At 38.7% G+C, this 12,683-nt stretch overlaps 1 protein-coding gene across 1 annotated transcript in view; it reads left to right on the top strand.

Moving 5' to 3' along the window:
• Positions 1–12,683, top strand: part of STPG4 (sperm-tail PG-rich repeat containing 4) — a 51,116-nt gene that overhangs the window by 19,491 nt on the left and 18,942 nt on the right. The window lies entirely within an intron of this gene.

Raw genomic sequence — 12,683 nt, forward strand, 5'->3', positions numbered from 1 at the left:
TATACCTAGTGCCTAGAAAAATGGCTGACTCATAGTATTTGTTGAATTAACTAATTAGTTAAGTCATCAGAGAGAGTCCATAGATCGTTGTATTAACAACAGAAAAGGGAAAGTGTCTCTAGTTTCTTTCCTTTCACAAATGTGAAAATACTTTCCTGTTTCTAAAAATTTCCAGATACATGTATATGTGTTATGATAAAAATGAACTCTTTTGGACAACTGATCATTAGAATGCCAAAAGACAAATTGTTATTTATATAAACATTTTGAAAGAATGAGAAAATATGAAATTATTTTGGAGTGGTTAGATAGATTATAGTTGTTTATTTGTAACTAGAAACTCAGTTGGAAAAAAGACATACAGTGAACATCTGAAAGAGAAATTGAGATAATTGAACAGAGCTCAGAAACAGACGCAGAACATAAGAGATTTTTATATTTGATAAAGATAGTATGACAGATCAGTAGGGAAAGGAAGAGATTTTTTTTTTAAGATTTTATTTTTTTATTTTTCCTTTTTCTCCCCAAAGCCCCCTGGTTCATAGTTGTGGGTCCCGTTAGTTGTGGCATGTGGGATGCTGCCTCAGCATGGCCTGATGAGCAGTGCCATGTCCGTGCCCAGGATCCGAACTGGCGAAACCCTGGGCCACCAAAGCGGAGTGCATGAACTTAACCACTTAGGCACGGGGCTGGCGCCAGGAAGAGATATGTTGTGCTAGAAAATTGATTAAATACCTTGGAAAAATTAAGTTATATTCTTCATACCACATATTCAAATAAATTTCTTATTGATTAAAGAATTAAATAATTTTAAAACCATAAAACGAGGAGAAAATATATTAGCGTGCACCTAATTTTAGGATAAGGCAGATTTTCTGAGATACTAGCAATGGATGAATTGCAAAGGAGAAGAAGTATTCAATTTTATTACATAAGGTTTTAATTTTTTTGTATATCAGAGAACTATAAACAAAGTTAATAAGCAAACGCCAATTAGGAAAACTATTTTCAACATATGTGACGGGTTAATGGTCTTATCTAAAATTCTCTTGGAGCCAGCCTGGTGACACAGAGGTTAAGTTCATACGTTCTACTTTGGCAGCCCGGGGTTCAGATCCCTGGTGTGGACCTACGCACAGCTTGGCGCACCATGCTGTGGCAGGCGTCCCACACGTGAAATAGAGGACGATGGGCACGGGGTTAGTTCAGGGCGAGTCTTCCTCAGCAAAAAGAGGAGGATTGGCAGCAGTGTTAGCTCAGAGCCACCCTTCCTCAAAATAAATAAATAAATAAACAAAATTCTCTTAATGTAGAAAAAACATCAATAGAAAAGTAAAACAGATAAAGGCCATGAGTGGACAATTCATAAAACAAGAAATTCAGATATCCAATAAAGGTGAAAAAATTTTGATCTCACTAACACTTAAATGTGAGAAACTAAAAGTCTGATTGAAAACTTTCTGTTTGTGGGTGGTGTGGTGGGCTAAATAATGTCCCCCAAAGATGTGTCCACATCCTAACCCCGGAACCTATCAACATTACCTTCTATGGCAGAAAGTGTGCAGATGTGATTACATTACGGACTTTGAGAGGGAGAAATTATCCTGGGTTACCCAGGCAGCGGGGGATTTGAGGAGGGAGAAGGCAGTGTGGCCACAGACCCTGGAGTGATGTGGCCACAAGCCAAGGAAGACAGCCACCACCAGAAGCTGGAAGAGGCAGGCCATGGATCCTGCCCTGGGGCCTCCAGAGGGAGCATGGCCCTGCCGACATCTTGATTTTGGCCCAGTGACACTGATTTTGGACTTCTGACCTCTAAACCTATGAGAGAATAAAATTCTGTTGTTTTAAGCCACCAAATTTATGGTAATTTGTTACAGCAGCCACAGGAAATTAATATAGCTGAGGATTATTTCCAGGTCGATTTCACAATAGACTGATGGAATGAGGACCTGGCTTTTCCTTTCAGTAGCCCATAAATGTCTGCATCTGTAGACTTGATCTCTTGGACACATCAGTTGCTTCAAAATGACTCTTTGGCGTCCCGCCTGGGGTATAAGCCAGTTGCCAGTATTATCTTATCTCTATTGGCTGTTGTCGCTTCTCTTGGCTCTTTATGTGCGTGTTTGTGTGTACAGGTGTGTATTGTGAAGGGGAGGAGATAGTTATGCCCTATTTACTTGATGGAGAGGAACAGAGATAAATGCATGCATACAGTTGGCTTTGGCAGCAAGTAGTCAAGACATCAGGTTTTTTTTTCCCCTCCACTGGGTGATATTGTATTTCCTTTGAAATATATGCTTTAAATGAATCCCGTGAGTTACAAATGATTTGTTTACTGTTAGTAAAGACAGATTCAATTAAAAATCATTTGCTTTAATTCAGGTTAGGCATCTTGCAGGATAAGCAGCCTGATATGGGAAATAGCACAAGGCAGTTGCTTCTGACCATTTTTGCCTTTGTTCTCATTGCTTTTATGGAGGAGAAGGTTTTTGGAGATCCTATTCTGCCATTTCCATCGATGTCACCTCATCCATTCCATTTTAAAAATAAAACTGTCTCACCGATTTGGAACATCCTGTCCTTCAACAAAGTGAAAAGAATACTTTCATGGAAAATGTTCCGAGTCAAAGAAATAGCCCAGGGCTGTGATTCATGTCTGTTCTAAACACGCATTCCCAGAGCAGGCTTGTGGGTTTGGTTTAGATCCACAAGCTTATAAACTGCAGAGAGCAAACTCCTTTGATACCAGCAGTGGGAGACGGTGGCGCACAGTGTGAGTTTGGTGAAGAAACGATGCTTGCTAGGGGAACATGATCTCAAATCTTCTTGAGATAAACACATTCAATCCTTAGACCACTCTAATATGCCATTCAGCCTTTATCTGAAAAACTCATTTGATTGATTTTATCATTCAATCTAGTTGTTCTAGAAATTAACGTCATAGTCACGGGCCTGTTAGGACTCTTACAGCTGGAAGAAACTTTATGAATCAACTGCTTTATCAGGGTCGGCTTTGGTGATGACCATCATTCATCGAGTGTTTTCCGGTGCCAGGCACAGTGCTCCGTGACTGACATAGCCTCTCATTTAATGCTCACAGCAACTTGGAGGGGTAGTAGTTATCATCTCTATTTGACAGGTCGGGAAATTGAAGTTAATTCCCTGAGGTCACACAGTTATTAAGAGGTACAGCCAGGACTTAGACCCAGTCTATGGTGACCTCAAAACCTGGGCTTTAAGCTGTGCTGCCTAGTGAGTGAGCACAATCAGGTGACTTAATGTCTTTGGACGTTTAGAGGTGATCTGGGGTCAAATCCAAGCGGCAGACTTTGTGCTGTCTCTGGAGTCACAATTCCCCACTGATGCCTGAGGCTTGCTCATGGGGCCAGGTTGGCCTGCCTAACCCCCTTTGCAGTGGGAGGTTCATATGAAGGAGGCTTCTCTCTCGTAGGAGGGCTGCCAGCCTGCCTATTGGGCCCTGATCATCTAAGTCCCTTACAGTGGATGGACGCAGCTTAGGTTCCCACTGGGAGCCTTGCTACTCTGGCTTTTCTTAATTGGCCGATCTTTTCCCTGGGATACCTTTAGGATGTTAGAACTTCCAATCTTTTCTCAGCAAAGCCTCTTTGTAAAAAGTTGGGCTCCACGGAGTCTGGCTGACTTCAGTAGAAGTTCTTTCATCTAGTCTGAAAATCTTCTTTCAGTGGTTATGTGTGTGAAGCTCTCTGCCAGGTAGGCATTGTTGAGCATTCGAAGACAAATGAGACATTCTCTCAGTGCTCTCCCTGCCCTCTTGAAGGGTGGGGATGCTCTAAGCTCAATAACCCAACCAACATGTACACATAGAAGCACACACAAACCTACACATGTTAAACGAGAGTCCCTGATTCACAGTGCATGTGTCTGACTAGTGTGGAACGAAATGGCTTAGCACACACAGCTTTAAATATGGCACCCAAAATTAGACACTGACGGCTCAAGTTTCATATTATCTGTTGATGGAAGCACATGTAACTTCTTCCTTCCAGCAGCCACCTCTAAAACTTTCTGGTAACATTCACTTGTAAGCTTCTGAGCAAATGCTGACCAGGTGGAGGAAGGAGCTAAGGGCAGAGTGAAGAAAAGGCTTGAATGAGGAAAGGGACACCCATCCCTGTCCCTTGAGAGCCCATGTGCTAACCAAAGAAACCCAAGTACTAGTTGTCCTCTCAGCTTCGGGATCCAAGGGCTTTTCCATGAGGCCTTCCTTATTGGAGGGCCCCAGAAGGGAATTTTGTATTTATACTCCCCTGCTCACTGCAGCAATGCCGGAGGGTCCAGAGGTGGGATTTTGAGATGAGAGCGTAAGAGATGAGACATGAGACATGTGTCACTCTTGATTTAACTGTCGAAAAATCTTTGGGGGGACTTTCTCCTTGTAACTTATCCCCTTTTAAATGCAAAAGCTCCTAGAAGGAGAAATATATTGATCCAATTCATACTAAGGTATTAGTGACTTATTAGGTTCTCTTTCCTCCCCCAGCATCCTCCTAGGAATATAGGTGAGACAACAAGAATTAGGTACCTGGGATCAAGGAAAGGAACTGAAAAGAGGGAAAAATGTGAGAAGGAGTCCCAATATTTAGATATTTATGTCATCACTAACTGTTCATTCTATGCAGAAATCAATGTGTTTTATTTTTAGACATTAGCCTCCAGATAATTCCAAAAAAACATTTGCAAAATAAGAAAAAATAAAGTTTACAAAGAGTTCCTATGTTGGGAATTTTCACAGACGTTTTCTTATAAAATAGATAAGTCCGTTGATTCTTATGAAAGGATCCAATTTTGCCATAAATGTGAAGTAGCATAGTTTCAGAGAAAATCTACAAGAATGAATGTTAAATAGATGGAGTTCCTGTATATGTGGGATAAACTGATAATTTGCAATTTGAATATCCTTGCTTTATGTAATTATGATCCTAATAGCTATTTGAATTTAAAGTTTGTATTTTCTATTCTAAAAGTAATACATGATTTCTGTGCAATGTGGTAACTGGCCACATAGATCAATCTCCTCTCCCTCTTGAATCCCAATAAAATGGTAGTAGAAGAATAAATAAATCCACATGGATAAAAAAAAAAAGAGAAACATCGGCAGACAAGAGACTTCACCAATTTTTGGACCATAGAAAGAAGAGAAAGCCAAGGGCTAAAAAGCAGGCAGGGGGGATGCCGAGGGGATGGGAGCCTGTTTGTCTCTTAGAGTCACAGGGAGGCTCAGGACTTGGAGGGAAGGGAAGGCGAGGCATAGGGTTCGATACCAGGGAATTAACGGAAACTGTGCATACAGAGAAATTTAGGTCTAGAGGCCACCTTTCCTCTCCTAAGGTGGAACACTGGCCTTTGGACATCCGCCCCTCAGGCAAAAGATTAGTGGAATTTATCCTGGGAAAAATTCAGTGAGCCCAGAGAAAAGAGAACCACATCCTGACAATTTAGGGAACCCCAGGAAAAAGACTGGCTCGCCATTCAGTTCAGTCCACGTATCTCAGCCGCAGACCTGAGCTTCCACCAGGCAAGTGAGAAACGCCTCTAACATGAATGAGAGATGGAGATAGACAGGCAGAAGGATGGAAACCTGGTTGAAAACAGAATGCAGGGAATAGAAGGGCAAGATTTTTTTCCTTTAAATCCAATTAGTATCCACAGAGAGAGGAAAAAGGGAAAAGTTTCAAGTTAGAATTCTCTGTTCGGCCAAACTATCACTCAATTGTGAAGACAAAATAAAGGCATTTTCAAACATGCAAAACTCATGAAAATTACCTCCCGAATACCCTTTTTAAGGATGCTACTGGTGATAAAATACAGCATAACAAGGAAGTAAACCTAGAAAGAGGAGAGCATGGGACCTGGGAGAAAGTGGATCTAATCTGCGAGAGTAGTTAGAAGATGTCCCAGGTGACTCACTGTGCAGTGGCTGAGAAAGAAACCAGTCCACATTGAGAAAGAGACTGAAGAACTCCAGAAGGAACGTTTCTAAGGAAAAAGGGACTCTGAACAGCTGGTATGATGGGAAAAATGAAGAAAATATGCATAGCAAAATGTGCAAGTGAAAAAACAAGGCACTAATTAACTCCACATAAAACAAAAGACTGACTGTGCAAGACAAGAAATTTGCCTCTGCAGGGAATAATATTTATTTTGTAGACATTGGTTAGTGATTTAAAATGGTACTCTGAGCAGATGAGGAGAGAGGAATGGTGGATAAACCAAGAGAGCCATATCTCCATTTATTCCAGGAAGCCATCAATAGATCATTTCTAAAATATAAATTAAGATATAACAATATAAACATACTATTTAGTGATAAAAAGATAACTACCAGAAGAACAGCTAAGAGTTAAAAATAGTTGTCTTAGGCTCTTCAGCACCTACTCAAAGACGTGTGTGCCCAAGACATATGTGTAAAAGATGTTTTGTAAAAGAAGTTTTTATGGATATTATCCATACTCTTAAAATCAGTGTAGTGTTATTTCAGTGAAACAGTGTGCTCGCCATCCTGTACTGCATGTCACACACCCTTAAAAACAAAAACCTAAAAACACTTGTCTTAGGGAATGAAATTGGAGAGGGGTGAGACCAAAGTCTTCTGTTTTTCATTATAAAGCTTTTGGTTCCACCTGATTTTTAAACTATGTTTCTCTATAAATGCAATAAAATGTCTTAAAATTTAAGTAAAAATATATTTTAAAAATTTTAAATTAGAGTAAAAATTAAAAATAAGATTATAGAAAATTGGAAAATATAGAAAATTATCTTTTAAAAATTTCTCATCAACCATATGCAACCAATAATGTTAACTTTCTCCCTTTTTTTCTCTGCAGTTTTAAAAACATAGTTTTGATCCTGGCGCACTACAATTTCATATCCTTTTTTCACTTAGCATATGTTTCACTTTCATGTTATTGAAATCCTTTTAAACATTATTTTTACTGGATAAACAACCAAGTTATTGCATCATAATTTATTCAACTTTTCCCCTTTTGATGGTTATTCTCGGTTTCACTTATTCCATATACAAGAGTCTTCATTATCCAAGTATAACTTGATCCACAAAAAAGACCTACTAAGGTGAAGTCACTTTAAATGGACTCAGAATTTCAGAGCAGTCAGTAAAGTTTGGTTTGGACTTTAAAAAAAATTAAACTAAAAATTATGAAAATATCTTACAATTGCAACTCTGTACTAATTCTCAGATTAAAAAAGGAAATTGCGTTGATTTTAGTTTATTTTTTCTGACAATATTTTGTGATAGTATAGTGACATCCTTCACTTCATGTTTGACATTCTACTGAAATCACAGAGGACAAATTTTAGAGAAAACATTTGAAGCTTCATCAGTTTTCCCAAGCGCATCTCCTTTCTTTTTTAAATCATTCTTTACTGAAGTGCAAAGAGTGTCACAATCCTTGTTTGTCTTTTCTTCTTTCTTCTTAACTAATCTAACTTTGCCAGATCCTCATTGGTCAACCGAAGACTTTTCCTGTGATTTAGGCACTTCTCCATCACTTCTATCAACTTCATGAAATCTTGCCCTTTTTTGGTTAAATTTGCATTTTCACTTTGAAATGGATTTGCATTTTATTTGCAACGTATTGTTGAATATCATTTAATATTGAAGGAGAGAAACTGAGTCACAAAGACATTGACTGGTCTGCAATGGTGAATGCCAGTCTTAAGCAGGGAAAGATGTTTGAATAGAATATCATTTTATAACTGGTCAGCTCATTGGGAGAATTCTTTTGTGTTACGACAACTTTTGTTCACATTCACAACTTTGTTATGCAAGGACAATGATACTGAATATTCAGATCAAAAGACTAATGCTATGATAAGACTCAATGCATAGAGTCTTTTCTAAATGTGGGAGTCATTTTTTGTGGATTATCACAAATGGGATTTACTAGAATAGAGATTACATACAGGTTCTCGATCTATATTGCCAAACCTTTTTAAAAAGTCTTACATTAATTTACATCTCCACCAGCAATCAAGAGAGTGTCCACTTCACAAAATCTGTATAAATCTTGTTAATCGTTGTTTTTTAAAATATTTGTTAACTTGATAGTAAAAGAATGGTGTCTCGTTACTTTAATTTAATCTGATCTGACGATACACATTCTAATTATTTGTTAACCAGTTGCTTGTGGTCCTTCCTGCATAATTTCTGGTCACAGTCTTTACCCAGTTATCTGTTGGGTAGAGTTTTAACATTCTTTTATGTTGATTTGTATAAACTGTGTAGTGAAGAGATGTTAACACTTGTATTTGCTGAAGTTTCTCAGGGATTTTGCCTTTTACTTTTGTGGTTTTATATATAAAGTTTAAAATGTAAAATATTTATGTTGTCAGAATTAGAGAGTTTGTCATCACCTTCTGGAATGTAAGTTCCATGAAAGAAGAGACTATCTTATTCATCAATGCCCAGCACCTAGTACACTCCTCAAAAAATGTGTTCAATGAATGAATGAAATCTGTGTATCCTTTCCTTTTTTTTTCTGAGGAAGATTTGCCCTGAGCTAACATCTGTGCCAATCTTCCTCTGTTTTTTTGTATGCGGGACACCTCCACAGAGTGGCTGGTGAGTGGAGTAGGTCCATGCCTGGGATCCAAACCCACAAACCCAGGCCACCAAAGCAGAGTGTATGGAACCGTAATCACTCAGCCACGGGGCTGAGCCCTCTTTTCCTATTTTTTTTTTTTTAAAGAACTTTGTGCTTTTATTTTATTTTTTATTTTTAAAGATTTTCTTTTTTTCCTTTTTCTCCCCAAAGCCCCCCCCAGTACATAGTTGTATATTCTTAGTTGTGGGTCCTAGTTGTGGCATGTGGGACGCCGCCTCAGCGTGGTTTGATGAGCAGTGCCATGTCCACGCCCAGGATTCGAACTGACGAAATACCGGGCCACATGCAGCAGAGCATGCAAAGTTAACCACTCGGCCATGGGGCCAGCCCCCCTCTTTTCCTTTTTTATTCCTCCTACCACATAAAACATTTCCTCCAGAGATAGGACGTTCATTTTAATTTTCTTCCATTTATTTAACATTTGGATTTTTTTAAAAACTTAGAACTCCTTAATTCTTCCGAAATGTGTTTTGTGTGTGGTTGCATGGTAAGGTCGTGGTGTCATTTGAGCCCTACTGATTTAGGAAAGTTGCCTCATTGTTGGTATACGTGAAACCTACAATCATGAGAATTCTGACCTGTAGATCCGGTGCAATATAACATGACCTATAAACATTCACTGAGTCACGTTAAACCCTTTTGAGAATGAGGGAGGTTATAAAAGATGGATACATACAGGTATGCATCTCCTCCTTCCTTCCTTCCGTCATCTGTGAAAACTAGCTCTTTGAAATTTTTTAATCATTTATGTGTAAAATCTCCAGGAGCAGTCTATTAAAAAAGTGAGTAGATGATCATGTGTAGGCATAGTGAATTACTACATGATTTTTTATTACAAAAAGAATATTAACTTGGAATTTGAAAATCCTCTAGGATCTTCTATGCCTGAAGCCTCTCAGTGTGGAGGAGGCCTTCTCACTTTTAAAAAAATGTAGGCTTGAGCCAGCGCTGATGGCCTAGTGGTTAAAGTTCGGCATGCTGTGCTTTGGCGGCCTGGGTTCACTTCCCAGTCATGGAACCACACCACCCATCTGTCAGTAGCCATACTGGGCCAGTGGCTCACACAGAAGAACTAGAATGACTTACAACTAGGACATACAATCGTATACTGGGATTTTTAGGAGAAAAAATCAAAGAGGAAGATTGGCAACACATGTTAGCTCAGGGAGAATCTTTCCCAGCAAAAACAAAACAAAACAAAACATAGCCTTCTTGTTTGTGTCAGGGATTCAGTTGGTGAATTACATTTTGTCCCCAAGGTGTAGGTGGCTCTCAAGAGAAGCAGTTGGCAAGACATTTGGCTGGCTGGAAAATGGCTTTTAATCTTTATTTTTTATTTATTTTTTTTCTGATTTACCTATTTTTTTTTTAAGATCATGATAGATTACAACCTTGTGAGATTTCAGTTGTACACATTATTGTTAGTCATGTTGTAGGTACACCACTTCACCCTTTGTGCCCTCCCCCTCCCCCTCCCCCCCTTTTCCCTGGTAACCACCGATCAGTTCTCCTTGTCTATATGTTAACTTCCACCTATAAGTGGAGTCATATAGAGTTCCTCTTTCTCTGTCTGGCTTATTTTGCTTAACATAATACCCTCAAGGTCCATCCATGTTGATGCGAATGGAACAATTTGGTCCTTTTTTATGGCTGCGTAGTATTCCATTGTGTATATATACCATATCTTCTTTATCCAGTCATCAGTTTCTGGGCTTTTAGGTTGGTTCCACGTCTTGGCTATTGTAAATAATGCTGCGATGAACATAGGGGTGCATAGGACTCTTGGGATTGCTGATTTCAGGTTCTTAGGATAGATACCCAGTAGCGGGATGGCTGGGTCATGGGTATTTCTATTTTTAACTTTTTGAGAAATCTCCATACTGTTTTCCGTAGTGGCTGCACTAGTTTGCATTCCCACCAACAGTGTATGAGGGTTCCTTTTTCTCCACAACCTCTCCAACATTTGTCACTCTTGGTTTTGGATATTTTTGCCAATCTAACAGGTGTAAGGTGATATCTTAGTGTAGTTTTGATTTGCATTTCCCTGATGATTAGTGATGATGAACATCTTTTCATGTGTCTATTGGCCATCCTTATATCTTCTTTGGAGAAATGTTGGTTCATGTCCTCGGCCCATTTTTTGATCGGGTTGTTTTTTTGTTGTTAAACTGTGTGAGTTCTTTGTATATTATGGAGATTAATCCTTTGTTGGATAAGTAGCTTGTAAATATTTTTTCCCAATTAGTGGGCTGTTTTTTTGTTTCAATCCTGTTTTCCCTTGCCTTGAAGAAACTCTTTAGTCTGATGAAGTCCCATTTGTTTATTCTTTCTATTGTTTCCCTCATCTGAGGAGTTATAGTGTCTGAAAAGATTCTTTTGAAACTGATGTCTAAGAGTGTACTGTCTATATTCTCTTCTAGAAGACTTATTGTTTCAGGCCTACTCTTTAGGTCTTTCATCCATTTTGAGTTTATTTTGGTGAATGGTGAAAAGAATGGTCAATTTTCAATCTTTTGCATGTGGCTCTCCAGTTTTCCCAGCACCATTTGTTGAAGAGACTTTCTTTTCTCCATTGTAGGCCTTCAGTTCCTTTGTCAAAGATTAGCTGTCCATAGATGTGTGGTTTTATCTCTGGCTTTCAATTCTGTTCCATTATCTGTGCACCTGTTTTTGTTCCAGTACCATGCTGTTTTGATCACTGTAGCTTTGTAGTATGTTTTGAAATTGGGCATTGTGATGCCTCCGGCTTTGTTTTTCTTACTCAGGATTGCTTTAGCAATTCGCGGTCTTTTGTTGCCCCATATGAATTTTAGGATTCTTTGTTCAATTTCTGTAAAGAATGTCCTTGGGATTCTGATTGGGATAGCATTGAACCTGTAGGTTGCTTTAGGTAGTATGGACATTTTAACTATGTTTATTCTTCCAATCCATGTGCATGGAATGTCTTTCCATCTCTTTATGTCGTCGTCAATTTCTTTCAAGAAAGTCTTGTAGTTTTCATTGTATAAATCTTTCACTTCCTTGGTTAAATTTATCCCAAGGTATTTTATTCTTTTCATTGTGATTGTGAATGGTATTGTGTTCTTGAGTTCTTTTTCTGTTAGTTCATTGTTAGTGTATAGAAATGCTACTGATTTATGTATGTTGATTTTATACCCTGCAACTTTGCTGTAGCTGTTGATTGTTTCTAGTAGTTTTCCTAAGGATTCTTTGGGGTTTTCTATATATAAGATCATGTCATCTGCAAACAGCGAGAGTTTTACTTCTTCATTGCCTATTTGGATTCCTTTTATTTCTTTTTCCTGCCGAATTGCTCTGGCCAACACCTCCAGTACTACGTTGAATAAGAGTGGTGAAAGTGGGCACCCTTGTCTTGTTCCTGTCCTCAGAGGGATGGCTTTCAGTTTTTGTCTGTTGAGTATGATGTTGGCTGTGGGTTTGTCATATATGGCCTTTATTATGCTGAGGTACTTTCCTTCTATACCCATTTTATTGAGAGTTTTTATCATAAATGGGTGTTGGATCTTGTCGAATGCTTTCTCTGCATCTATTGAGATGATCATGTGGTTTTTGTTTCTCATTTTGTTAATGTAGTGTATCATGTTGATTGACTTGCGGATGTTGAACCATCCCTGTGTCCCTGGTATAAATCCCGCTTGATCATGGTGTATAATCTTTTTGATGTATTGCTGTATTCGGTTTGCCAGAATTTTGTTGAGGATTTTTGCATCTATGTTCATCAGTGATATCAGCCTGTAGTTCTCCTTCTTTGTGTTGTCCTTGTCAGGTTTGGGGATCAGGGTGATGTTGGCTTCATAGAATGTGTTAGGGAGTACTCCATCTTCCTCAGTTTTCTGGAATAGTTTGAGAAGGATAGGTATTAAATCTTCTTTGAATGTTTGGTAGAATTCTCCAGAGAAGCCGTCTGGTCCTGGACTCTTATTTTTGGGGAGGTTTTTGATTACTGTTTCTATTTCTTTACTTGTGATTGGCCTATTCAGATTCTCCATTTCT

This window comes from Equus asinus, chromosome 6 (genome assembly GCF_041296235.1).
Source record: "Equus asinus isolate D_3611 breed Donkey chromosome 6, EquAss-T2T_v2, whole genome shotgun sequence".
Classification (NCBI taxonomy): domain Eukaryota; kingdom Metazoa; phylum Chordata; class Mammalia; order Perissodactyla; family Equidae; genus Equus; species Equus asinus.